Consider the following 24378-nt stretch of genomic DNA (forward strand, 5'->3'; position numbering starts at 1 on the left):
CTGTTGGGCTGCCGTCTGTGGGGTCGCACAGAGTCGGACACGACTGACGCAACTTAGCAGCAGCAGCAGCATGATAGTTCTTGGTGCACAACATAGTGATTTGATATTTTTATATATTACAAAATGATCACCACCATAACTCTTGTTACCATCTGTCACCTTACAAACATATTAAAGTATAATTGACTATATTTCCCATACTGTACATTTTATCCCCGTGAATCATTTATTTTCTAACTGAACGTTTGTACCTCTGAATCTCTCTCATCTATTTCATTAATCCTCCCACTCCTTCCTCTCTAGAAACCACCTGTTAGTTCTCTGTATCTTTGTCTCTGTTTTGTTATGTTTGCTCATTAGTTTTGTTTTTCTAAATTCCACATATAAATAAAATCATATAGTAGTTGTGTTTCTTTGACTAATTTCACTTAGCATTTTACCCACTAGGTTCACCTGTGTTGTCACAAATGACAAGATTTTGTTCTTTTTGATGGCTGAATAATATTCCTTGTGTGTGTTTGTGTGAGTGTCTGTGTGTGTGTGTGTGTATTTCACATCTTTACCTATTCATCTGTTGATGGGCACTTGGCTCGTTTCCATATCTTGGCTACTGTAAATAATGCTGCACTGAACAAAGGGATGCACTTATCTTTTTAAGCTACTGTTTTCATTTTCTTAAGAAAAATACTCAGAAATGGAATTGCTAGATTGTATGGTAGTTAACCTCAGATATGTAGATAACACCACCCTTATGGAAGAAAGTGAAGAGGAACTAAAGAGCCTCTTGATGAAAGTAAAAGAGGAGAGTGAAAAATTGGCTTAAAGCTCAATGTTCAGAAAACTAAGATCATGGCATCTGGTCCCATCACTTCATGGCAAATAGATGGGGAAACAGTGAAAACAGTGTCAGACTTTATTTTGGGGGGCTCCAAAATCACTGCACATGGTGATTGCAGCCATGAAATTAAAAGACGCTTACTCCTTGGAAGAAAAATGATGACCAACCTAGAGAGCATATTGAAAAGCAGAGACATTACTTTGCCAAAAAAGGTCCGTCTAGTCAAGGCTATGGTTTTTCCAGTGGTCATGTATGGATGTGAGAGTTGGACTGTGAAGACAGCTGAGCGCTGAAGAATTGATGCTTTTGAACTGTGGTGTTGGAGAAGACTCTTGAGAGTCCCTTGGACTGCAAGGTGATCCAACCAGTCCATTCTAAAGGAGATCAGTCCTGGGTGTTCATTGGAAGGACTGATGCTGAAGCTGAAACTCCAGTACTTTGGCCACCTCATACGAAGAGTTGACTCACTGGAAAAGACTCTGATGTTGGGAGGGATTGGGGGCAGGAGGAGAAGGGGATGACAGAGGATGAGATGGCTGGAGGGCATCACTGACTCGATGGACGTGAGTTTGAATGGACCCGGGAGTGGGGTTGCAAGCTGCAAGTCGACGCGACTGAGAGACTGAACTGAACTGAACTGATGGTCAGATCAGATCAGATCAGTCGCTCAGTCGTGTCCGAATCTGCGACCCCATGAATCGCAGCACGCCAGGCCTCCCTATCCATCACCAACTCCCGGAGTTCACTATGACTCACGTCCATCGAGTCAGTGATGCCATCCAGCCATCTCATCCTCTGTCATCCCCTTCTCCTCCTGCCCCCAATCCCTCCCAGCATCAGTCTTTTCCAATAAGTCAAACTCTTCACATGATGTGGCCAAAGTACTGGAGTTTCAGCTTTAGTATCATTCCTTCCAAAGAAATCCCAGGGCTGATCTCCTTTAGAATGGACTGGTTGGATCTCCTTGCAGTCCAAGGGACTCTCAAGAGTCTTCTCCAACACCACACTTCAAAAGCATCAATTCTTCGGCACTCAGCCTTCTTCACAGTCCAACTCTCACATCCATACATGACCACTGGAAAACCATAGCCTTGACTAGACGAACCTTTGTTGGCAAAGTAATGTCTCTGCTTTTGAATATGCTATCTAGGTTGGTCATAACTTTCCTTCCAAGGAGTAAGCATCTTTTAATTTCATGGCTGCAATCACCATCTGCAGTGGTTTTGGAGCCCAGAAAAATAAAGTCTGCCACTGTTTCCACTGTTTCCCCATCTATTTGCCATGAAGTGATGGGACCAGATACCATGATCTTTCGTTTTCTGAATGTTGAGCTTTAAGCCAACTTTTTCACTCTCCTCTTTCACTTTCATCAAGAGGCTTTTGAGTTCCTCTTCACTTTCTGCCATAAGGGTGGTGTCATCTGCATATCTGAGGTTATTGATATTTCTCCCAGCAATCTTGATTCCAGCTTGTGTTTCTTCCAGTCCAGCGTTTCTCATGATGTACTCTGCATATAAGTTAAATAAACAGGGTGACAATATACAGCCTTGACGTACTCCTTTTCCTATTTGGAACCAGTCTGTTGTTCCATGTCCAGTTCCAACTGTTGCTTCCTGACCTGCATACAGGTTTCTCAAGAGGCAGGTCAAGGGGTCTGGTATTCACTTCTCTTTCAGAATTTTCCACAGTTTATTGTGATCCACACAGTCAAAGGCTTTGGCATAGTCAATAAAGCAGAAATAGACCTTTCTTCTGGAACTCTCTTGCTTTTTCCATGATCCAGCAGATGTTGGCAATTTGATCTCTGGTTCCTCTGCCTTTTCTAAATCCAGCTTGAACATCAGGAAGTTCACAGTTCACGTATTGCTGAAAACTGGCTTGGAGAATTTTGAGAATTACTTTACTAGTGTGTGAGATCAGTGCAATTGTGAGGTAGTTGAGCATCCTTTGAATTGCTTTTCTTTGGGATAGGAATAAAAACTGACCTTTTCCACTCCTGTGGCCACTGCTGAGTTTTCCAAATTTGCTGGCATATTGAGTGCAACACTTTCACAGCATCACCTTTCAGGATTTGAAACATCTCAACTGGAATTCCATCACCTCCACTAGCTTTGTTCTTAATGATGCTTTCTAAGACCCACTTGACTTCACATTCCAGCATGTCTGACTCTAGGTCAGTGATCACACCATCGTGATTATCTGGGTCTTGAAGATCTTTTTTGTACAGTTCTTCTGTGTATTCTTGCCACCTCTTCTTAATATCTTCTGCTTCTGTTAGGTCCATATCATTTCTGTCCTTTATCGAGCCCATCTTTGCGTGAAATGTTCCTTTGGTATCTCTGATTTTCTTGAAGAGGTCTCTAGTCTTTCCCATTCTGTTGTTTTCCTCTGTTTCTTTGCATTGATTGCTGAGGAAGGCTTTCTTACCTCTCCTTGCTATTCTTTGGAACTCTGCATTCAGATGCTTATATCTTTCCTTTTCTCCTTTGCTTTTCATTTCTCTTCTTTTCACAGATATTTGTAAGGCCTCCTCAGACAGCCATTTTGATTTTTTGCATTTCTTTTCCATGGGGATGGTCTTGATCCCTGTTTCCTGTACAATGTCACGAACCTCCATCCATAGTTCATCAGGCCCTCTACTTATCAGATCTAGTCTCTTAAATCTATTTCTCACTTCCACTGTAAAATCATAAGGGATTTGATTTAGGTCATACCTGAATGGTCTAGTGGTTTTCCCTTTCTTCAATTTAAGTCTGAATTTGGCAATAAGGAGTTCATGCTCTGAGCCACAATCAACTCCTGGTCTTGTTTTTGCTGACTGTATAGAGCTTCTCCATCTTTGGCTGCAAAGAATATAATCAATCTGATTTCAGTGTTGACCATCTGGTGATGTCCATGTGTAGAGTCTTCTCTTGTGTTGTTGGAAGAGGGTGTTTGCTATGACCAGTGCGTCCTCTTGGCAAATTCTCTTAGCCTTTGCCCTGCTTCATTCCATACTCCAAGGCCAAATTTGCCTGTTACTCCAGATGTTTCTCGACTTCCTACTTTTGCATTCCAGTCCCCTATAATGAAAAGGACATCTTTTTTGAGTGTTAGTTCTAAAAGATCTTGTAGGTCTTCATAGAACCATTCAACTTCAGCTTCTTTAGCATTACTGGTTGGGGCATAGGTTTGGATTACCATGATATTGAATGGTTTGCCTTGGAAAGGAACAGAGATCATTCTGTCGTTTTTGAGATTGCCTCCAAGCACTACATTTCAGACTCTTTTGTTGCCCATGATGGCTACTCCATTTCTTCTAAGGGATTCCTGCCACAGTAGTAGATATAATGGTCATCTGAGTTAAATTCATCCATTCCAGTCCATTTTAGTTTGCTGATTCCTAGAATGTCGACATTCACTCTTGCCCTCTCCTGTTTGAGCACTTCCAATTTGCCTTGATTCATGGACCTAACATTCCAGGTTCCTATGCAATATTGCTCTTTACAGCATCAGACCTTGCTTCTATCACATCACATCCACAACTGGGTATTGTTTTTTCTTTGGCTCCTTCCCTTCATTCTTTCTGGAGTTATTTCTCCACTGATATCCAGTAGCATAATGGGCACTTACCGACCTGGGGAGTTTCTCTTTCAGTATCCTACCGTATGACCCAGCAATTCCTCTATTAGGCATATACTCTTAGAAAACCACAATTCTAAAAGACTCATGTACCCCAATGTTAATTGCATCAGTATTTATAATAGCCAGGACATGGAACCAACATAGATATACATCAATAGATGAATGAATAAAACAGTTGTGGTACATATATACAATGGAATATTACTCAGTCATGAAAAGGAATGAGTTTGATTCACTTCTAGTGAGTGGTTGCCTAGAGCCTATTATTCAGAATGAAGTGAGTCAGAAAGAGAAAAGCAAATATTGTATATTAATGCGTATATATGGAATCTAGAAAAATGGTACTGATAAACCTATTTGTAGGGCAGCAGTGGAGACTTAGACACAGAGAACAGACTTATTGTCACAGTAGTGTAAGTCGAGGGTGGGACTAATGAGAGAGTAGCATTGAAACATACATTATCATATGTAAAGTCGATAGCCAGTGGGAATTTGCTGTACAACGCAGGGGACTCAACCTGTGCTCTGTGACAACTTTGAGGAGTTAGGTGGGATGAGAGGTGGGAGGGAGATTCAAGAGGGAGGGGTTATATGTATATCTATGGCTGATTCATGTCAATGTATGGAAGAAACCAACACAACATTGTAAAGCAATTATCCTCCAATTAAAAATAAATTTTAAAAGATGGAAGGAAAAAAATAAAGAGTGCTTTCTTGACTAGCCTGTATAAAATGTTAGCCACCCTGATACTTATCCCTGGCAAGTAGCCTTACCCTGCTTTTTAAAAATATACCTCTTGCTATCTCCTGACATGTAATATATTTATTTATTGGCTTGCATACCTTTTCACCCCAGAATATAAATTCTGTGAGGGCAAGGAAAAACTCTGTTCATTGTGGCATGCAGCGGGGGCTCAATAAATATATATGTGTGAGTGTGTGCTCAGTTGTTTCAGTCCTGTCCAATTCTTTGTGACCCTGTGGACTGTAGCTCACCAGGCTCCTCTGTCCATGGGATTATCCAGGCAAGAATAATGCAGTGGGTTGGCATACTCTCCTCCAGGGAATCTTACTGACCCAGGGATGGAACCTGTGTTTCTTGAATCTCCTGCATTGGCAGATGGATTCTTTTACTGCTGAGCCACCAGGGAAGCCCAGTAAATATATATAGAATGAATAAATGAATGAAGAATGAATGAATTATCTTAGACCAATCAATATTCATCAGTTAGTACTAAAGATATGCATATGAATCACATAGGTTCAGATATTGAAAAACAGTTTTGTTTTTGCAAGGTGAGGGTGACTTATAATGAGTAGATAGTTGGCATTGTGTGTCATAGGATACAAAGAGTCAGTTTACTGAAGAGAAAATATGAGCTTCAGATGGTAAAGAATCTGTCTGCAATGATTCTTCAAACAGGGTTCGATTCCTGGATCAGGAAGATCCCCTGAAGAAGGGAATGGCTACCCACTCCAGTATTCTTGCCTGGACAATTCCATATGCAGTCAATAAATACATAAAAAGATAATCAGAGAAATGAAATTAAATACCAGTGATATACTATTTGTCATCATATTGACAGAAATAGAAAAAAGAGACTATCTAATGCTGAAGAAAATGAGGGGAAATGAGCATTCTTATATGCCACTAATGGGAGAGTGAATTCTGACAACTTTTTTGAAAGTTATCAGATAGTATCTATTGAAATAGAATATACAATTTTTTTAAACCTGACAATTCACTTTTGGAAATCTAACAGCATCAAAAGCAACAATATAAAGGATATTTATTGCAACACTTTTTGGTATTAAAATTTTCAAATAATTTGTATGCTCATTAATAGGCATATGGTTATAAATAATTATAGTATATTTAGGTATACTATATGCAGCTATTAACAGAAATCTGAAGGAATGTCTGTGCAGTTGTGAAAGCAAATTGAAAAGTAATGTATATAGCATTCTCCAATTTTTCTAACAACTATAGAATATATGTTCAATATACATGTATGTGTATATGTTTGAATAAATATGAAGAAATATAAAAAATATATAGAAGTTATTAATCTTAGGGAGGTGGGAATGATAAGTTTTGTTTTATTAACTTTTCCCCAATGATCTCAGTATTATCCCATTAGTTTTAATGAATATTATCATGCTTATTATTTTAAAAATTTAATAAAATAAATTTGAAAAGAAAATGATCCAGATATCAGAATACAGTACACTAAGCATGACCATCAAAGTAACTTAGTTACTAAACAAAACAGTGAGGTGTGAGTCAGTGTAAATAAGAATATTGTATAAGAAAGAATGAATGACAGGGACTTAAGTGGCTAAGATTCTGTGCTTCCAAAACAGAGGCCCAGGTTCAATCCTTAGTGGGGGAACTAGATCCCACATGCCACAATTGAAAAAGAAAGAAAGAACTAGAATGCTGCAGAGAAGATCCTGGGTCCCCCATGTGGTGATTAAGACCCATCATAGCCAAATAAACAAATAAATATTATTAAAAATGACTAAAATCTTTAAAAAAAGGAATTAGATCTTTCTATTGTGACATTTTGTGAAACCACAAATTAATCTTTTTCTAGAAATAGTGTCCAGTTCCAGGCTTTACAATTTTAGAGATATGTGAAGAACTCAGAGAAGACAGCTGTATTATGAAATTTAGATTATTGGACATATAAAATGAGACTAATAGTAGACCTAAAGTAATGACATCTAGAATAAGACTAATACTATTCACATCTAATTGAATACTTATTGTAGGTTTGTAATAGCAAGGGATGTTTTTGGTTATAGTGTCTTAAGCAGTGAAAAAAATTACTTATTTCATATAATAATGTCTGGATCTTGAAATTTAGGGCTTTCATAGAAGTGCAGGGATGTTGCTAAAGTCTTAGACTCTTTCTATTCTTTTGCCCTACCTTTCTCATTATTCAATGAACATTTATTCATTTTACAAATATTTATGGGGTACTATGAATTTCTGAATTACTTTTTCATCTTTGTATGCACTGTCTCATGATTGTTAGATGGTTTTTGCCACTCTAGGTTCACAGCCACATTTAAAAACAGAAAGCTAGGAGGTGGAGTGACAAAAGATCTGTTTGTCAGGAAGCTTTATCCTTTCATTTAGGGGAAGAAAGCTTTCTCAGAAGCACTAGAAAGTAGAATGACAAGTAAAGAAAAGTGAGCCTTTTAGACAATCGTTTTAGAAGTTCCAACATCTGACTGATAGCCATTCCAGAAAGAGAGGATGCAAAATGAAGTAGAGTAGAAAAAGAAATAATACTAGAAAAGTATCCAGAATTCAAGCTCATGAATTTTTCAGACTGAAAGAACATCTGAGTGCCCAGGACAATGATCCACATCAAGGTACATTATTGTAAAATTTTCAATCAATAAAGATATAGATATGCTTACAAAAGCTTCCAGAGAGGAAAAAAAATAGGTCCTGTAGAATAACGAAACAGACATTTCAATAGTAACACTGATGTCTAGGGTACATTGGAGCAAGGCTTACAAAATTCTGAGTGAAAATGATTTCAACTTCGAATTCTGTAGATAATCAAACTATTAACTGAATGAGAGAGATTTTCAGATATGCAACAACTTAAATTTACTTCTCATGTATCCTTTTTGTTAAAAAAGTTACTAGAGAATGTACTTTAATAAAATAAGTAAACGAAGAAAAAGGAAAATTAGGAGCCCAACATAAGAAAGCATAAAGGCAAATACAAGGATGACTTATGGAGAGCTTATGTCTGAATTTGAGCTGAAAGACAGAATTTCTGTATTATTCAGGGTTCTCTGGAGAAATAGAACCAACGGGAAGTGTATAAACACAAAAAAAGATTTATTATAAGGAATTAACTTACATAACTTACGCTTGTGCGCTGCTGCAGCCGCCCACGCTTGTGCGCCGTTGCAGCCACCAGTGCTTGAGCTATCCCACGCAGGAGGTCAGGGGCGACGGCCAGGAGGAGCTACCCCATGTGCAAGGAGTGGTGGCTGTGCGGGCGCAGGAGGGCCTAGAGGAGCTATTCCATGTTCAAGGTCAGGAGGGGCGGTGGTGAGGAGATACCCCTTGTCCAAGGTAAGGAGCAGCAGCTGTGCTTTGCTGGAGCAGCCTTGAAGAGATACCCCATGTCCAAGGTAAGAGAAACCCAAGTAAGATGGTGGATGTTGCAAGAGGGCATCAGGGTGCAGACACACTGAAACCATAATCACAGAAAACTAGTCAATCTAATCACATGGACCACAGCCTGGTCTAACTCAATGAAACTAAGCCACGCCCTGTGGGGCCACCCAAGATGGATGGGTCATGGTGGAGAGGTCTGACAGAATGTGGTCCACTGGAGAAGGGAATGGCAAACCACTTCAGTATTCTTGCCTTGAGAACCCCATGAACAGTACGAAAAGGCAAAATGATAGGGTACTGACCCCAGGTCAGTAGCTGCCCAATATGCTACTGGAGATCAGAGGAGAAGTAACTCCAGAAAGAATGAAGGGATGGAGCCAAAGCAAAAACAATACCCAGCTGTGGATGTGACTGGTGATAGAAGCAAGGTCTGATGCTGTAAAGAGCAATATTACACAGGAACCTCGAATGTCAGGTCCATGAATCAAGGCAAATTGGAAGTGGTCAAACAGGAGAGGGCAAGAGTGAATGTCGACATTCTAGGAATCAGCGAACTGAAATGGACTGGAATGGGTGAATTTAACTCAGATGACCATTATATCTACTACTGTGGCAGGAATCCCTTAGAAGAAATGGAGTAGCCATCATGGGCAACAAAAGAGTCTGAAATGCAGTACTTGGATGCGATCTCAAAAACGACAGAATGATCTCTATTCATTTCCAAGGAAAATCATTCAATATCATGGTAATCCAAACCTATGTCCCAACCAGTAATGCTGAAGAAGCTGAAGTTAAATGGTTCTGTGAAGACCTACAAGACCTTTTAGAACTAACACCCAAAAAAGATGTCCTTTTCATTATAGGGGACTGGAATGCAAAAGTAGGAAGTCGAGAAACATCTGGAGTAACAGGCAAATTTGGCCTTGGAATACAGAATGAAGCAGGGCAAAGGCTAATAGAGTTTTGCCAAGAGGACGCACTGGTCATAGCAAACACCCTCTTCCAACAACACAAGAGAAGACTCTACATATGGACATCACCAGATGGTCAACACTGAAATCAGATTGATTATATTCTTTGCAGCCAAAGATGGAGAAGCTCTATACAGTCAGCAAAAACAAGACCGGGAGCTGACTGTGGCTCAGAGCATTAACTCCTTATTGCCAAATTCAGACTTAAATTGAAGAAAGGGAAAACCACTAGACCATTCAGGTATGACCTAAATCAAATCCCTTATGATTTTACAGTGGAAGTGAGAAATAGATTTAAGGGACTAGATCTGATAGTTAGAGTGCCTGATGAACTATGGACTGAGGTTTGTGACATTGTACAGGAGACAGGAATCAAGACCATCCCCATGGAAAAGAAATGCAAAAAATCAAAATGGCTGTCTGGGGACGCCTTACAAATAGCTGTGAAAAGAAGAGAAGTGAAAAGCAAAGAAGAAAAGGAAAGATATAAGCATCTGAATGCAGAGTGCCAAAGAATAGCAAGAAGAGATAAGAAAGCCTTCCTCAGCGATCAATGCAAAGAAACAGAGGAAAACAACAGAATGGGAAAGACTAGGGATCTATTCAAGAAAATCAGAGATACCAAAAGAACATTTCATGCAAAGATGAGCTTGATAAAGGACAGAAATGGTATGGACCTAACAGAAGCAGAAGATATTAAGAAGAGGTGACAAGAATACACAGAAGAACTGTACAAAAAAGATCTTCAAGACCCAGATAATCACGATGGTGTGATCACTGACCTAGAGTCAGACATGCTGGAATGTGAAGTCAAGTGGGTCTTAGAAAGCATCATTAAGAACAAAGCTAGTGGAGGTGATGGAATTCCAGTTGAGATGTTTCAAATCCTAAAAGGTGATGCTGTGAAAGTGTTGCACTCAATATGCCAGCAAATTTGGAAAACTCAGCAGTGGCCACAGGAGTGGAAAAGGTCAGTTTTCATTCCAATCCCAAAGAAAGGCAATGCCAAAGAATGCTCAAACTACAACACAATTGCGCTCATCTCACACGCTAGTAAAGTAATGCTCAAAATTCTCCAAGCCAGTCTTCAGCAATACGTGAACTGTGAACTTCCTGATGTTCAAGCTGGTTTTAGAAAAGGCAGAGGAACCAGAGATCAAATTGCCAACATCTTCTGGATCATGGAAAAAGCAAGAGAGTTCCAGAAAAACATCTATTTCTGCTTTATTGACTATGCCAAAGCCTTTTGACTGTGTGGATCACAATCAACTGTGGAAAATTCTGAAAGAGATGAGAATACCAGACCCCCTGACCTGCCTCTTGAGAAACCTATATGCAGGTCAGGAAGCAACAGTTAGAACTGGACATGGAACAACAGACTGGTTCCAAATAGGAAAAGGAGTATATCAAGGCTGTATATTGTCACCCTGCTTATTTAATTTCTATGCAGAGTACATCATGAGAAACGCTGGACTGGAAGAAGCACAAGCTGGAATCAAGATTGCCAGGAGAAATATCAATAACCTCAGATATTCAGAAAGTGAAGAACTAAAAAGCCTCTTGATGAAAGTGAAAGAGGAGAGTGAAAAAGTTGGCTTGAAGCTCAATATTCAGAAAATGAAGATCATGGCATCTGGTCCCATCACTTCATGGGAAATAGATGGGGAAACAGTGGAAACAGTGTCAGACTTTATTTTTGGGCTCCAAAATCACTGCAGATGGTGATATCAGCCATGAAATTAAAAGACACTTACTCCTTGGAAAAAAGTTATGACCAACCTAGATAGCATATTGAAAAGCAGAGACATTACATTGCCTACAAAGGTCCGTCTAGTCAAGGCTATGGTTTTTCCAGTGGTCACATATGGATGTGATAGTTGGACTATGAAGAAAGTTGAGCACTGAAGAGTTGATGCTTTTGAACTGTGGTGTTGGAGAAGACTCTTGAGAGTCCCTTGGACTGCAAGGTGATCCAACCAGTCTATTCTAAAGGAGATCAGCCCTGGGTGTTCTTTGGACGGAATGATGCTAAAGCTGAAACTCCAGTACTTTGGCCACCTCATGCGAAGAGTTGACTCATTGGAAAAGACTCTGATGCTAGGAGGGATTGAGGGCAGGAGGAGAAGGGGATGACAGAGGATGAGATGGCTGGATGGCATCACTGACTCGATGGACGTGAGTTTGAGTGAACTCTGGGAGTTGGTGATGGACAGAGAGTCCTGGCATGCTACGATTTATGGGGTCACAGAGAGTCAGACATGACTGAGTGACTGAACTGAACTGAACTGAACTGAACTTACATGATTACAGAGGCTGAAAATGTGCAGGTTGGTCTGGCAGGGTGGAGACCCATGAGGCTGATGCTATGATTCTAGTCCAAAGGTTATTAATTGGAGACCCAGAAAGGCTGATGTTCTAGTTCAAGTCTGAAGTCTGTCTGCAGGAGACTTCTCTGTTACTTAGAGGAGGGTCAGTCTTTTTGTTGTATTCAGGTCTTCAGCACATTGGGTGAGGCGTACCCACATAATGGAGGGCAATTTGCTTCACTCGAAGTTTGTAGTTCAGTTTCTCAGTTGTGTCCAACTCAATGCAATCCCATGGACTACAGCAAGCCAAGATTCTGCAAGCTTCTGTCCTTCATTTTCTCAAACTCATGTCAACTGAGTCAATGATGCCATCCAAGCAGCTCATCTCATCCCAAAACACCTTCATAGAAGCACCTAGAAAAATGTTCAAGCAATTATCTGGACACTGTGGCAGAGGAAAGTCAATACATAAAAGTAACCATTAGTTTCCAAGAAAAATGTTAACTTGATATATTTGACAATTTGGAAAAACAATACTTATGGGTGAAAACATGTGGAAAAAGTGATAATAGTTCCATAAAACTAAGTGAATTATTGTAAATAGGCTTTTAATAAGGAAGAACAAAGATATATAAAAGAAATGACATTTATAGTATACTACTTGGCTCAGTCATAAACAAGATTTACTTTGTGTGATAATATAAGCCTTGGCTTGATTTAAAGTCAGCGAGTTGTTAATTATTTATTTTGGGAGGATGGGAGAAATGATACCTAAGAATTAAATATTCACCTACCAAAATAAGATAAAGATAAAGAATGATTAACTTTTAAATTAAAAAGTAGTTTATGTACAAGGCTTAGATATAGTTATAAGCACATTAGTTAGAAATGTGCAATTAAATACTAAAAGATTTGAATACATAAAGACTTGAAAGTGATTGTCTTTGGGTCTTGTGAATGGGATGAGGAAGGTTGTGACAGAGATCCATTGTTTTATAATATAAGCTTTTTAGTAAAATTCTATTTTTTTACCCTTTTAAAGCATTACTTTAACAAAAAATTAATTAAAAATAAAAATCAAGGTATGTATAAGATGATCTAGCAATGCTCCTTTCAGTGATTGTCATAAACAAATGAAAACATGTATATTGTTAGGTCCTAAAAGAAATCAGGTCCTGGACAAAAAAGGAGTCATATCATATGATTTCACACAGGTTTAAAAGAAGTGCGAAGATTTCTGTCTTTCTTTCTGATTGTATTTCATTGGAATCTCTGTGTATAGGTATTCTTAGGATGTCTGCTATGGAAAGATACTTTTATTTTCTGTATATGTAGAAGTAATAATTAGGTTGTTGAAATGACTTAGAAGGAAGGATTCTTAATAGATGTGTTAAAGGGCACTAGAAACTTGGTAATCTGAAAAAATTCTGCAGTTGAATGATTTGTATAAATTAGTTTAGAAACTGATTTATTAAATTATATGCAGGTATCTTGTTGGGGTAGTGTCTGTCTATACATAGTAAACAAAAAATTGTAATATTAAGACAATTTGTTCTTCTAGGTCATTTTTGCATACAGCTCTATACTGTCTGGAAAATTGAGATATTATTCCCACTAATTCTAGATTGTATTTACTTTTTGTGACATATGAACAACTGTGCATTTCAATGTATCTGATGTATCTTTGGACTTCCCTGGTGGCTTAGATGGTAAAGCGTCTGTGTACAATGTGAGAGACCTAGGTTCGATCCCTGGGTTGGGAAGATTCCCTGGAGAAGGAAATGGCAACCCACTCCAGTACTCTTGCCTTGAAAATCCCATGGACGGAGGAGCTTGGTGCAGGCTACTATCCATGGGGTCGCAAAGAGTTGGGCACGACTGAGTATCTTTCAATGCATCTGTTGAATGACTTGTCATGATTGTGAACTGTGAGATAATGGAATCCAGAGGCCATGATTCTTTTTTCTTACTCTTCTTTGATCTTAGTACCCAGGCCTTGCACGCTGGATGTAGCTCAGATAAATTGTTCTTAGTTCTTTCATTTTAGGATTTTTGGTTTATTTAAGGGCACTCCAAAATAATTGTAAGCAGTACTTGAGCACTCTGTATGTAATTGTAAAGCTGTAGAATATTGGCTGTGGTATTACTTACTCTGTGTGTGAATTGCAAACAGACCAAAAACAAGTTTGCTAACTATGGGACATACGTTATTAGAGTTTCCAAGGTGAAATATTGTACATGTTGGTAGAAAAAAAATTTAGATTGTATGCTCTTCCAAATATAGTCACACAGATGAAAGCAGAATGAAAAAGTTCACTTTTCAGGTGCTCTGATTTCTCAAATGATAAAAGGGAAATAGTATATTAAATAACTATTCAGAAAGTGGTGACTGAGGTGGCTCAAATAAAATTAAGGCAAGAAAAGGTTAATGGAATTTATAAGAAACGAGCAAGCTCTGTAACATACTCTCTGGATCAGACCAATATGTCCTTATTCCAGAAAAGGTAGTTGGTACTTGATTTTCCTATTCTTGTATTTGGAAAAATCAAAAAATTGCTGACATTCTGAGTCAAAAGATTAAAAACTAAAACAATTATATTGATTACCTATCCCACATGTATACAGTTTTACAGATATTAAATGTAATTAATTTATTTTGGTGAAAATTTTAAGCATATCTTGCAATAGTTTTTCACTGCTGATGATTACACTGTATTCCACTTCCTGCCACCCAGAAGTCATTGCAATTTTCCCTATTATACCCAGACAGATAATATATGCTCATAAGGAAATATCGGCGACAAAATGGTCTCTTAATGATTTTACAAAATTGTTTCTTAAACATTAATGGATAAAATGTTATTCTAAAAATACTTTGAAAACAGAATGTAAGCAAAAACAATGGAATCTCACACATTTAAAACAGATAAGAGATTTTGCACTAGTATTGATTTTGAACACTGAAATCATTTAATAGTTTTCTCCCTATTGTATAGTATGTTAAATCTGAGTTTTAAGAGTAGGTTAGGTAATAGAAGTCTGTTGATGATTTTAACAATCTTTAAACTAACCATAATAATTTCAAGGACCAAAATGTTGCTAGTTTAAGGTAGTTTCTTTATTCCTTGTGTTTAAGTATCATAGACCTAATTCAAGTTGTAGTGTTCATGTAAATAATCAACTTACATTAAAAAAATTTTTAATTGAATAAAGTCAAATACATGAACATATTTCATACTTTATTATATCTGGAAGATAATTCAAGCTTCACAGTAAAATACATTCAATTTTAATAATATTCACATAAATAAATACCTATGGGTTACCAAATATTTAATAAAATTTTAAGGATAAGTAATTAGCTCCTGTTGTATTTTTCATATTAAACAAAATTTTAATTATAAATGTAAATATTTTAATATATTCAGGATTTTTTCTCATTAGATATTTTTGCCCATTTTTTGTCATTCAAGTAGTCTTACATATTGTAACTGCTGTAATATTATGCCTGCCTTCTTTCTTTGTTCCAAAAATATATTTTCCATTTTGATTAGAAAATGTCAGGAGTAAATTTATAAAATAGCACATATGGGCAATAGAAACACTATATTTCTATTATTTGTTAAGTTATATTTATTCTCTGTTGAATATGAACAAGAAACAACATGGACAATAACCACAATTTGAATTTATCTAAAGTATCTGTGCATTGCATGCTTATGCATGATCAGTTGCTCAATTGTGTCTGACTCTTTGTGACCCCATAGACTGTAGTCCTCCAAGCTCCTATGTCCATGGAATTTTCCAGGCAGGAATACTGGAGGAGGTTGCCATTTCCTCTTCCAGGGGATCTTCCCAACCCAGGGATCAAACCCACATCTCCTGCATTAACAGGTGGATTCTTTATCACTGAGCAACCTGGAAAGTCCAAAGTGTCTGTAGTGCATACCAAATATACAGTTACTATGCTGAAGGCAGGAGACAAATGCTTCATGAAGAAGACTTATTATTAAGGTTGTTTTCATTAAATAGTAATACCCAAACTAATATTTTAAACATTAAACATTTAAAAAAGTACCTAGCTTGGTGCTTGTTTGTAGAAATAATAGTATATCAAAATCAATTAAACATTAAACAGTAGTTATATTTTGTGGGTTTTTTTTTTTTTTTTTTTTTTTTGTAGTATAGGCCCATGATTTTGACATATAACTTAAAACATTCATTTGACATTTTTCAATACATTGCTGGATAATGCTGTTATTGCCTTGCAGGGTCACATGGTTTTTAGTTTTATCACTGGATTTTCTCACAATGGTGATGTAGTGGTTAATAGGTTGGTCTTCCCTTGTGTAGACAGCTAACACCTGGCTTACTTAGACTAACATTTTCATACCAATAAGTAAAAGTTGGTAGGATAGACTGGCTTAAAGCACAGATCTTATGCTGTAGTTATAGTGTTAAGAAGTCCTTGTTATTATGAATGTGCATTATGAGTACATTGTACACAGTCCTGGTATGCAAATGTGTAGCATTCAGAGAAGTGAAATAATTCTGTGTTATTATTATCTTTGTAAATTACATCTTAAGAGTTTTTGAGGACTTTATGAAGGCAGTTTTCTATAGTCACAGTCATACAGTATGTGCAGCACAAAGTGTTTTCTTTCACTATTAACAATAACTGAGCCAATGAAAATGCTTTTTAAATATACACCCGGCAAGCAGTTATCTGGCTCTTCGTTCTTACTATCCACAAACCATCTTTTATCGCCTTTAAAGACAGCATATGAAAGAGCTTTGTAAACATCTGTTTTTCATTGTTAATTGTCAGGAAAACTGGGGATTTAAAAGCTTCTTTGCAATCCTCTTAATCCTATCAAGAAAAATAAGTTGTATATGTTTATCTTTTCTTCCTTGGATTGTTTCTTTATCATTTGAAAAAAAATACACACATACTGCCTTCATTTATTTTCTAAAAAATCACTTTTAAGAATATAATGTTTTTTAGCTAGTTTGAGGACATTGCCTTGTAGAAATTCATTGAAATTATTGGCAACACAGACTATATTATCCCTAAAAAAGATGCGTAATAAATATAGATTTAAATATAGTATGCCTTTTCAAATTATTTTCAGAGTTCTCTTGGGCATATTCCATTTCGAAATGTGCAATGATAGAAAATACAAGGAAAACATATTTGTTAGCGAATGAGCAGATAATTTAGAACTCCAAATCTCTCGCCATATTTATTCTTTATAAAATGTATTCTTTATTTATAGTTTTTTTTTCTGTTCCAATAATCAAGCCATTAATGTCAATGGAATATTTCTGGCAGTGATACAATAAGACTTTTGCAATAATACGTTGTGTCTTACTTCTAAATGAAAGGGATCTCTTGTAATAATTACTTTAAAAATATTAAAATTCTGCTCTAGTCGTTTTAAATTTATAATGTAAAAGCAAATGCACCTATCTCTTGAGAACAGAAAGAACATTCATAATTTAATAATTAAGTAACATGTAGTAATCAATAATTTTTGTTATCCATAAATAAACCTAAGTAGGAAGAGTATGGAATACTAAGAGAAGTAGCTGATTTTTACTGAAACTTTTTCTTTCAGAATGTATCCATTTTAAAATATCTTATAACCTTATCTAAACTGCTATCCTTTCAGGCTATTAGAATGCATTGTGGATTTTTCTTTTTTAAAAGGTTTGTACTTTATTAGTTTCTAAACTAGTATAAATTGGAAACTCACTACTCACTATTTATATTGCTTTTCAAACTTATATTGAAGTGATGTAGAACTAGGCCTTATCACTGCATATAAAATTAATCAAAATGACATATTGTTGCAGTTTCTATGGTAACCATATCATGATGCTGATGCTCTTAAAAATTTATAAACTATAATCTGAAATATGCTAATTCTAGTGAACATAGTTAACACTTATTTGCTTAATATTCAGTTTAGTAGTAAACTTCATCAACTTTGAAAGTAGGTTGATAACATATTGAATATAATTAAAAGAGGTTTTGTGTTGAGCTCTTGAGTTTAAATGTTTTCTCCAGAAGTCTACTATTCTAGAACTTTAAGTACGAATAAGTAAAGCTTTTCTCTCATTATTGTCTTAAACAGACATGAATTAACATGAGGATGATCATTGTTGCATATTCTCAATATTGTTGTCTGTTCCTGTCCCCTCACTTTAAAAACAAAGTGTTCAAACCTCATGTAAAACATCTTGATGAAAACTTAAAAATTCAATAAAATCCAATGAGTTATTTCAGTAATAGTAAACATTCAGATACTTGGAACACTGAATTATATTTTAACTTTCATTTGCTTGCCTTTTGATAGATAATATCTTTATCTTATATGTACAATTATGCTACATGTTAGAGACATAAAACATAGAAAGTTATAGAATAATTTTGCATAGCAATTACAGATCAATTTGAAGTTATGAAGTTTCTTTTAGAACTCATTTAAAATTAAAATATATAAAATATATTATTTGGAATTGGTTTATAACTGTAGATTCTGTTTCTAAATAAAGCTTTTAAAAGATATATCGTTTGATAAGTTAGAAAAGCTTTTAGAAATGTGATAGCTTGTTGGTTTATAAAAATGTCTGAGGTAGCTTAAATAGTATATGCCAAATAAAATGAACTATCATGTGTAACTATCAAATGTACTTATATTGAACAGAATATTTCTGTTGACATGTGGTAAAAATTTTTTTCAATATATGTACAAAAGGCTTATAACTAACATTTATTAAATTAGAAAAGTGCAAAAGATAGATCCTCAGTTAACACACTTTTTAATTATTTGCTTTGCACATATTAGACACTCAATAAATATTTAATTTGTGAATTAAAAATGTATAAAACAGCAAAAGTCTTCAACGTAACTGTAATATTTAAAAATGCACACACACACAGAAATCCTCTATTTAGAAATAGTAAAATTAGCAATCTGGGATTTGAAAGAAAGATTTCTAAATAACAAATTTTAGAAAATTATATAATTTAGGCAAATTCAGCTTTTTAAAACAATGCTAATACATACAGAAAGCATAAAATTTCTAAGGTAAATGATCAAACTTTTAAAGACTAGTAACATTAGCAAATTGTTTTGTTATTTGATATTTATCAGTGAGCAATTTTACAGCATTATTTTTGTGTCCTTTGCTTGTCTTTTATTAGGCATTGGAATGGATCTGTATGATTTATCAGATGTTTCTAGTATGGCTAAATGTGTAATGAATAGAGTGGTAGTCATCTTAGTGAATTGTAAACCTCAGATTTGGGAAGAGGTAAATGTTTCTTTAAGTAGAGAGTGGCACATATGAAGGAATGTAAATGCTTTAATAATATTACCTGATGATGAAAAGGTGACATGTTACCTTAGAAGAATGCTATCATATGGGATATGTTGAATTTTAGTGAATAAATTTATTTCTGTGTTTGATTTATCATTACTCTTTATCATATGATTACTCTTTATCATAGTTTTTCCTCTCTGTGATTTTTGTAATTTTCATCCCTACCTATATAATTATCTAGATCACTTTTAGTTAGAAAAACAATTCTATGTATCTTTATAAGACAAACATTTGGATAACTGATAAATATTTCACTTTTCATATGGATGTTTTATTGATATTAGTTTTGGCAGCCTTAAGCTATAAAAGTTATTACTTTAATAAATAATTTTTTTCATATAGCATTTCAAAAATATTAGGTTTGGCATTTTAAAATATTAGGTCTGATGTGTATTTTGGGGGGAACTGATAGAGGTTTATAATTTTTTGGTTTCTACCACATTCCTTTTTATGGTGGCTTTATTTCACTATATTTTGCCATTGATACTCTGTAGTAAAATGAAATGTATATACAGAACAGTGACAACTTCTCCTATGTTATTAGGATTTGATTTAAAGATCACGGAATTGGTGCCTGACTGCACATGTGGCATGTGTTCCAGTTTTGTAGTCATTGGCCTTTGATTCTATTTTTCTTTGTGAGGTTTCTATCCAGGCTTAGTTTCTGCCAGTTACAGTAGACTTCATGTATATATCCCTTCCATTTAAGAGATGAACTGTCAGGATTATGTATGGTAAAACCAAGGCAAAACCCTCTGAGATAAAGCTCTGGGGCATTTCTTCCATGAGGTTGGCCCACCCCATGTGACTAAGAAATGAGATGATTTGAGGGCTATTACATACTTAAGGTTTTCATAGTGGATTAAAATAGCATTACTTAGCACAGGTGTTTCTATAATTGGGATTCCCTGGGAAAATTCCATACTGTATTCCATAACACTCAGCTTTCCACACAAGTGAAGGAGCAATCCAATGTTAATTTGCTAGGTTGTGGTACGAAACAGCAGAAATGGGTCTGGCTTGGGGGCCTGTTGCTTCTCTTCTTTGAAAAGACATTTCCTGTTGTCCATCATCAGCATTAGGTCGCTGTGGTTCTCTTTATAAAATGTATTTCTACTACTACTGTTCTTGTTATTCTGACCAAACTACTGAAAGACTCCAGTCGGTATTAGCAAGGAGTGATTTATAGCCTCATATAGCACAAGATAGTTCCTGAGTGTCCTTTTTCTGGAGATAAATCAAATTATTCTTCTCGTTTTGTAAAGCATTACTATTAAACAATGTCTGTGTACCCAAGTAACAGGGAAATTCCCAGGACAGCTTTAGGGCACATTTCACAGAAGAGATGGGACTTGCAGTGGCCTTGCAGACGTCCCCATGCCTTGGAGGCAGTGTCCAGGCACAACAAAGAACAACCACAAGTTATTTCAGAATTTAGCTAGGGTATTCTTAAGCCTGGTATCCTATAATAAAAGACATGAATACAGGAAGAACGGTTTGCGGGAAAAGGGTTTCAATAGAGGTATGGGTGGGAAAGTTGGAAATCGCTGATATAATTAACAATCACTATTATTTTACCTAATCCATTGTTAGACAATCAGAAGGACTGTTTTCCTGAGAAATGGGTGACTATAGCGCTAAGTATCCAGTCGTCGCTGCAGACGGCCAGGTTGCCTGAGCACATCCCTCTCCTTCCTGTAGTTGTATCCTGGAATCCCCCTGCTAAGTGACCTCGGGTCTAGCTGCGTCGTTGAATCCCTTTGTTTCCGGCCCCGAGGGTAGAGAACAAGCGGGAGAGGAGCCCGTGGGAGTACGAAGTCCGAGCTGAGCAGAGGTGGCCGCAAAAGGGAGCTTGGTCCTCGGACAGGACCCGAGCTACTGCTACACCTCTCCGAAGCTGCTTCTAACCCTCTGCTATTGCCCTGGGAGTTAGTGCTTGAAGTTTCAGGGCAGCAGCGCCTGCCTTGCATCTGCAGACTGGTCCCGGGTTTTGCACTTTGCTGGGAGAGTGCTCCTTCGTTCGGTTCCCTGCTATTAGTTTCAGCTAACCTGCAGTTTTAGCCCTTACTCCTCTCAACCCGGGTCTCAGAGGGCAGGCCTTGCTTTGCTCAGACCGTCCGCTTGAGAAGTGCCCTCCTTTTGCTTCTCTTCAGAGCGGTCCACAGCATTCGCCAAGACTGAGGGGCCGGTGTCCGCCGGGTTGGTCTCAACAGCCGGGAGCCGGGCGCAGTCTTCTGCTCGACCTCAAGGTGGCGACTTAGGCACGTAAACAAAGCTCGGCCAAGCCGGACGGTTGGCACCCTCGCGGTTCATCCACGTATCATCCTAGTTTTCCCGCTGCTCTCAAGCGGACTGAATTGACTGTTAAAGAGACTTGAGTTTAGATGAAGAGTTCGGCCAGAATGGCAAAACGTGTATGTGTCTATGTGTGTGTCTGTGGGTGCGTGCCACCGCACGCACAGAGGCGGCGGGAGGTGGTATTGAGTGGAAACTCTCGGCGGAACCCGTTTGGGACGCCGAGATTCTCCTCTGCATCACCTGAGCTCTCAGGATAGGCGACCCGGCAGGCTAGGTCTTCCGGACCATTGTGCAGCCCGAGATGCCGCGACCAGGGTGCAACAGCAGAGGGACAGAGGGTCTGGTGGCTGTCGCCAGCGGTAAAAGATTTGCTAATCTCGTTTCAATGACGCCCACAATTTATGAGTGGAGAGACCTGGAAAAGAAAGCCTTATGTCGTGCTGTGTCCTTCTCTAGGGTGCATGCTGGCTGACCCGATTGGGAGAGGTCCCTGCCGGTGGGTAAGAGAGACACACAGACAGCAAAAGGATAAACGTGCGAGAGTCACATAATCTTACCTCCGGGATGAAAAGACACGGTTCCTAGAACTGAAATTTCCAAGTCAGTGTGCATCCCAGCTGTTTCTCCCGTAGGCTCTTTCCTGTCTAAAACAGCTTTAGGAGTAACTTGGATAAGGCTTGAGCTGCACCCCTCCTTTTTTTCCTCCCCCTTTTTTTTCTTTCCAGACATTCCCTAAACTCAACCCAGGGCAAATCCAGAAGTCGGTACAGTACAGAGCTTCCATTCAGTCATGGGGGGAAAAAATCCCTTTTACAGTTTCTCTTAGGCAGATGGAAGAAGTAGATGATTACGGGACTTGGAGGGGTGCATGGGGATGGCATGGGATGTTGGTGGCAGGGAATCGCGGTTTTTCTTAGGTTCTGGTGCTGCAGGTAATGTTCCCAGATTCCAGCTGCTCTCAAGTGGAGCTTTGGTGGTGGCCGGTGAGAGTGGAGAGCGATCCTCGATCCTCGTCTAATTAGAGAGGAGAGGAGGAGGGTGGAGTGGTGGAGAAACTGACCCTGGACAGGCTCCACGGACACATTGTCTTGGTTCATGTTTGTGCCGGCTCTGTGCTGCTGCCTTTGGGAGCCTTTTCAGCAGGGTAGTACGCCCGAGGTGCTTTCTCCCCTTCTTTTTCCCCCCTTTTAAAAATGTGTTTAAAGATAAGTGAATATCCTTCTAAAACAAGTTAAAATCTTTCTCTGACTTTCCATTTGAGATGTCAAAAGGATTCAATAAATGAAACTTTATTTGACCGGGGCGTTTACCCAGAGACTTAACGACATCTCGGGTCTTTGGCCTTATTCTAATTCCATGGTGGTAATTACCCTTCGTTTCTTTAAGTGCAATAGATTTATTGCCTTAGAGACTATGCACAGTTTGATTGAATTATTCATTTTTTTTTCTTTGGTGTAGACTGCATCTGGGGACTCTGATGTGACGTGTAGATTTTTTTTTTCAGGAACAAAGGGAATGTGGAAATGAAAGAGAGAGGGAGAGAGAGGCTGGCAGATGTAATGAGACGCGGTGAAGGTGTACGCAGACTGGCACTCCCACTCCTCCCTTCTGCTCTCACTGCAGCCCTGGGTAACTCGCAGGCTAACACAAACAGCTTTTCTCCCGCAGCCTGCCCTCTGTCACTGTAAGTACATCAGCCTTCTCTTATCAGCATGCAGATTCCAGCCACGCACTCCCCTAGACTCGGCTTTGCACCTTAGACAGCAGGAGAACATTTAAAAATTAACTTTCCTAAGCCAGGAAAGACATGTCTGTAAAACTTATTTTTGATTTATCTTTATTTTTCTTTGAAAAAAGTTCATGCATTTTTACCACTTTTCCCCACCTCCTTTGTGGCGGTGCTGCTGCTGCTACTGTCGCTACCGCTGTGGTCTTCCCAATATGATGATGCGCAGATTCAAATGAAATTTAATGTTATTCTCTATCCATTTAAAGTCCAGGGACAATGCCTGGTCCTTTTGCAAAATGACGTCTTAAAGAACGCAGAGCATTATCCACAGTTTGCTTTTTTGCTTTTGTTGTTGTAACACGAGTTCCGACCTCTTTGAGGCAGAGTCCCAAGGGCACTGTTATTTGGGAGTTCGGGTTATTTGGTTACACCAAACTTAAATGAAGTGCGATGGGCTGCTGGAGTCGTTGGTGTGTTTGTTATTCCTGTTTAAGGAAATCAATTGCTAAAAGTTTTCTCTGGGCTGTAATTAAAGTTTCCAACTTCTTCCTTTTTGGCTTTTTATACTCTTTCACTTATTCTTCGTTTCAGTAAAAGTTCTCATTCTCCGTGTTTTGGAAGACATTTATATTGGTACTATTTATTCAGTACCTATAAAGCCCTTCCTCAAAGAAGTTAGAAACCTTAGGATGAAGTCATGTAGATCTGAATTGTCCTCCCGGCTGGTGTAAGGAGACTTTCAAGGCGAGAATACGAGTCTTTAACAGTCGTTTTGATTTTTGCGTGGGTGCTTTAAATATTAACTTCTCGAGCAGAATTCATTGCACTCCCCTTCCCAAGTTCAGGGGGACCTCTCTCCAGGAACCGAGCGCGCCTTTCATTTGCCGGTTCGCGCCTCTTCTCTGGAGGTGCGAGGCCAAACTTAGCAAAGCCGAGTTGTCTTTGCTGGTTGTCGTGCGCAGGGACACCCGGACAGCTCGGAGGCAGCGATAGCTGCGGGCAGGTAAGTCTGCTCCCACCGCTTGCCCCTCCTTCCCTCCCTGGTTCCCGGTGCTCGGTGCCGGGCTTCTTGC

General features: G+C 38.1%; 1 protein-coding gene across 4 annotated transcripts in view; it reads left to right on the forward strand.

Annotated features, from left to right (window-relative positions):
• Positions 1-24378, forward strand: part of SOX6 (SRY-box transcription factor 6) — an 843047-nt gene that overhangs the window by 91660 nt on the left and 727009 nt on the right. For all 4 annotated transcript variants that reach the window (XM_061440698.1, XM_061440700.1, XM_061440695.1 and 1 more), the window contains one exon: positions 23081-23260. The gene's annotated coding sequence lies outside the window, so the exon portion shown is untranslated. The remainder of the gene's footprint in view (positions 1-23080; positions 23261-24378) is intronic.

The sequence above is a fragment of the Bos javanicus genome, chromosome 15, assembly GCF_032452875.1.
Source record: "Bos javanicus breed banteng chromosome 15, ARS-OSU_banteng_1.0, whole genome shotgun sequence".
In the NCBI taxonomy this organism is placed as follows: domain Eukaryota; kingdom Metazoa; phylum Chordata; class Mammalia; order Artiodactyla; family Bovidae; genus Bos; species Bos javanicus.